Consider the following 4,769-nt stretch of genomic DNA (forward strand, 5'->3'; position numbering starts at 1 on the left):
TAACCTATACAATTGATGAGTTAACAGAGGCCTGTAAGTCATGTGATGTAGCTCTTGGGTTTTTCTTTGTATCGCTGAGCCTTAAACACTAAACTTGGACTGAATCTCTTGGGAACCATTGTGAAGTCTAGTGATTTGTTAACAGTTCTTCTCACTGCTGAATGGTGAATTTCAGAATGTTTGAAGGTAACCTTATAACCCTTCTCAGACTGATGAGCAGCAAGTGCTGTTTCTCTCAGGTGATGGATCAACCTTATACCAAGAAAAATCCTGAGCCAAGTAGCTTACTCCAGGGTGGAATTCCAGAAAGCAGGTTTAACAAACCTTAAAGTTATCTGTATGCACTGAGTTGTCATAAATCTACCCAGCATACCCAAAGTTATCAGTTCCAGAACAGCCAGCTAGAATTTTAGCAATCAAAGTTAGTCAGCTCTGAGTAGTCAGAATTAAACTAAAGCACAGTCACAGTTAAATTTACATTTACAGCATTTAGCAGATGCTCTTATCCAGAGTGACTTACAAAAGTGCTTTGTCATTTATTCATAGAATACATCCTAGCCAGTACAGTAGGTTAGAGTCCAATATACCATTGAACTAGAATACTGTAGAAATACAGGGATCAGTGCTGATGCCTAGAAGTACAAAATACATAACCTCTCTCTCAGACAACAATCAGTGCAATAAACAATAAGTATTAGAGTGTGTTAGAGCACATTACTGTAATAAACAATACCCTATAATAAGTATTAATTTAGTTAGTCAATATAAGAGCAGGGTCAGTTGTCATTTAAATATTCCACAAATAGTTGGGTCTTCAGTCTGCGTTTGAAGACTGCAAGGGACTCTGCTGTCTGGACAACAAGTGGAAGTTCATTCCACCATCTGGGAGCCAGGACAGAGAATAGTCTTGATGTTTGTCTTCCATGAGACTTGAAGCATGCTATTTCAAGCCTAGCTGTACTTGAGGTTCGATGTACTCGAGGTACGGATCAGGCTTTGACCATTGACCTCATGTATGAAGGGGCTGGTCCATTTTTGACTTTGTAGGAAAGCATCTAGGTTTTAAATCTGATCCGTGCAGCTACTGAAAGCCAATGAATGGAGCACTGCGGCAGAGTAACGCGTGAACTTGGGAAGATTAAAGACCAGTTGTGCTGCTTGTAGAGGTCTGATGGCTCTTAGAGGAAAACCAGCAAGTAACGAGTTGGAGTAGTCTAGCTTTGAAATCACAAGAGACTGCACAAGCACCTGGGCAGCTTCCTGTGAGAGAAAGGGCCGAATATTACAAAGGAGAAATCTGCAAGACCGGGTTAGATTAGAAACATGAGTTGAGAACGACAACTGGCTGTCCAAGGTTATACCCAGGCTACGGGCAGCTTCGAATGGTGATAGCAGGGAGTTCTTGAAGGAAACTGTGAGGTCATGGTAAGGGTTGGGAGTACCTGGGATGAACAGAAGCTCCGTTTTACTGGGCAGTCATCCATGACGAAATGTCACTCAAGTATGCTGAGATATGTCTGGAGACCTGCATGTCAGAGGGTGGAAAAGAAAGTGGTAGTAGTAGTTAAATCATCATCAGTCGAGCACTGATAATAAGATTCAAAGTAGACACAATAAAAACTGTAGAGTTTGATGTCGGCAGGGAGAGAGTGAGATATGGAAAAGAGTGTCTTCATTCTCCATCACAGAATAAAGGAACAAAAAAGAAAGAGATCAGCAGCAAGCTGACTAAACATAACAGCAACAGGTAATGGCTGGTGGTAAAGCTTTGGGGTGCTGAGATGCCACAGAGTGGCAGCAGTTCTCGGGTGTCTTGTAGAGCACAGTAGGCAAGTGTACTTGTGGGCTTGAAATAAGGGGAGAAACAGAGGGCAAACTAGGTACAGGTGCCCCTGGTTAGCAATCAGGTGATTGGGAGCAGAGCAGGTGTGATGTGTGTGGCTATATTCGAAATAGCCTTCTTCATACTGTATACTGCACTAATTCTATACTGTGTACTGCATATCAGTCCCTGTAATAGTCTGCGACAAATGTAAATCATGCTACGAGGTCATGTATGAAGATTCTGCCCAATTGTGAAATATCTTTTCCACTGTTGTATGATGGGATGCAGTACAACACGAGAATAGCTGTGGTCATGTACTGGAAAGCTTCATCTGGGTATTTTGACTTACTGGAAACATTTATTTTGGTCACATACAGCATACGGAATACTGACTTGGGGCCAATCAGTACGCAAGTAGTATGTAGTAGTCTATTTCAAACAAAGCCATAGAGTATTGCATTCTTTTGGAACTTGAAATGAATATTTATGTAGATTGTTAATTTACTGCAAAAAGAAACAGACCAGCATTAGCAAAGGAACAACAGCTGATGTTCCAAAAAAGATGACTTAGATGAGTCAATAGATGAGTTCATAAAACTGCAGAATTTTATGGCCTAAATCCAATTTAATATTTAAACATGAATAGTCTATTTCACCGGTTTCTGCCCCAAATTTCAGTTGTGATGATGTTCTCTTTTAATATAGCCTATGTAAGGGTAGTTATACAGGGCTGACAGAGAAGAAAATGGTCACTTTTAGCTACTTCATTTTTTTTTTTTTTGTAGTGGTAAACGTACAGTGGTATTATTATATGTAAGCTTTATTTTGTAGGTTACAGGCCAGTTTCCACAAGTTTTCTGTATGATGATTTTGAGTAGCTGAAATCAAGTTACTACTAATTAGAAGTTGAAAATAAGAAGACAATGTCAGCTGCTCTGTGTATGTTTAAATATTTTGTATGACAATTACTAATTATTTGGTTGACATAATCTCTAAAATAGAATGGATGGCTGTTCCGTGAGGCAGATCCAGTGAACCTAATGAGAATTTCTTCATAGTAGTCCTAAAGCCATATGTATGAACAAAATGATAAAATACAGCATTTCAGAGTTTCAAAGTGATCTAGATGTCATCGTTACCTGTTCCTAGCTGTATGCAAATGCACTTTACAAGCCTGGACTAGCAAATGACACACGCCTGCAGTACTTAAAAATAAATGTGTGGTAGCATGTACGTTTTCTAACAAAATTATAATAGATCCTTTACGTACATGCTATTTCATCATAGAAACATGCTTATTTAGTATAGGATCTGTGGCCAAAGTTATAAGTCCATGAAAGGCAGCATATATGAAAAATGCTACTGTGTAAGAAAGGAGCCACAATTATGTTTCATAATAACACAAAGTCAGGATCATATACAACTTTGCCATGGACAATGTAGCACCACATAGCCCACATATCTTTTTAGGTTATGATGACTATTATTAGCCATTATCAATAATGGACAAAAGCTAGTATTGTAAAATAATGCTTTAAATTGGAAGAAAATGTTTTATTATTGCTTACACATTAATGGTATGGAAAGATTTCTATTTACATACATGAAGGAGCAGTAACAGGAATGTGGCTATGTACAGACGTGACATCTTAGCAGTGAGGCACAAGTGACTGCACTCAGGATGTTTATTAAATAAACACATGAAGAAAACAAAGCAGCTTTGAGCAGAAACAAAGGGAACAGACCATAAACAACCAGCAGGAGCACTAGTAGTGAGCTGCGCAAGAGCAGGCTTTCCACAGTCCGTATCGAAGGCTTAGGGACCATCAAGGCAAAGCACTAGTCTATAACGGAAGCTTAGGGAGCATCAACGCAAAGCACTAACCTGTAACGGAAGGTTAGGGACCATCAACACAAAGCAGCAGTCCATGTCAGAGGGTTACAGACCATCATCACAAAGCACTAATCCATATCGGAAGGTTAGGGGCCATCAATGCAAAGCACTAGTCCATATCAGAGGGTTAGGGACTATCAATGCGAAGTACTAGTCTGTGATGGAAGGTTAAGGACCATCAACGCGAAGCACTATTCTGTAATGGAAGGTTAGGGACCATCAGCGCGAAGCACTAGACTCGGGCACCTCTGTAGGTTACATAAGCGCAGGTGAAAGGAGTAAGTAACAAATGGGTGATTGAGACTCTGGAAGTGCATGTGTGTTGTGTGAAGTGCGCAAGGGTATATATACAGGTATATATACCTGTATATATACACACAGTCGTGGCCAAAGGTTTTGGGACACAAATATTGATTTTCACAAAGTTTACTTTGATGAAAAGGGAGCGTTCATCCAGCTCCATTAAGCTTTTTGCTTAAGTGACACAGAGAGACTCCGAGGACATTCTTTGTGGACCTCGTACTGCTACTGGTACCCGTTCCACACCTTCACCCCCCCTCCACCTCGCAAACCTGTCTTGTGCCGTTACCCACAGGCTATTGTGTTATGGGCTAAAGCAGTGTGAGCGTACGCGCAAACACACGTGTGCATGTGCTGACAGATTAGTTGCGCATGTTGATAGAGGATACGTTACGTTATGCACGTACCATCTCTCTCTCTCTCTCTCTCTCTCTCTCTCTCTCTCTCTCTCTCTCTCTCTCTCTCTCTCTCTCTCTCTCTCTCTCTCTCTCTCTCTCGTCAGGTGTGTGGTTTTGTGTAGGAGTCATTTCAATATAATGCGTTCCTCCATGTTTAAAGACAAACCGAATAACACAAGACCAGGGACCATAGAGTTTAGCGTTAGAAAAAAAAAAAGTTTCATCCATTTTCATTAATTATTTTTAATGATTTGGAATGTGCCTATCGTAATTTGGGTGTCCTTTACATACGGAAGTATATGTAAGCGCCATCAAGAGCATAAGTAATTGGCAGCTGGGATTAGTGCGGGAT

At 40.4% G+C, this 4,769-nt stretch overlaps 1 long non-coding RNA gene across 1 annotated transcript; it reads right to left on the reverse strand.

Annotated features, from left to right (window-relative positions):
* Positions 1 to 548: 548 nt before the first annotated feature.
* On the reverse strand, positions 549 to 4,546 carry LOC145652082 (uncharacterized). The gene is made up of 3 exons (XR_014118284.1): positions 3,711 to 4,546; positions 1,443 to 1,525; positions 549 to 1,260 (listed from the first exon to the last, which is right to left on the reverse strand). It is a non-coding gene; the product is annotated as an uncharacterized LOC145652082 (long non-coding RNA).
* Between the last annotated feature and the right edge of the window lie 223 nt (positions 4,547 to 4,769).

This window comes from Electrophorus electricus, chromosome 18, assembly GCF_041902795.1.
Source record: "Electrophorus electricus isolate QZ-2024a chromosome 18, ASM4190279v1, whole genome shotgun sequence".
In the NCBI taxonomy this organism is placed as follows: Eukaryota; Metazoa; Chordata; class Actinopteri; order Gymnotiformes; family Gymnotidae; genus Electrophorus; species Electrophorus electricus.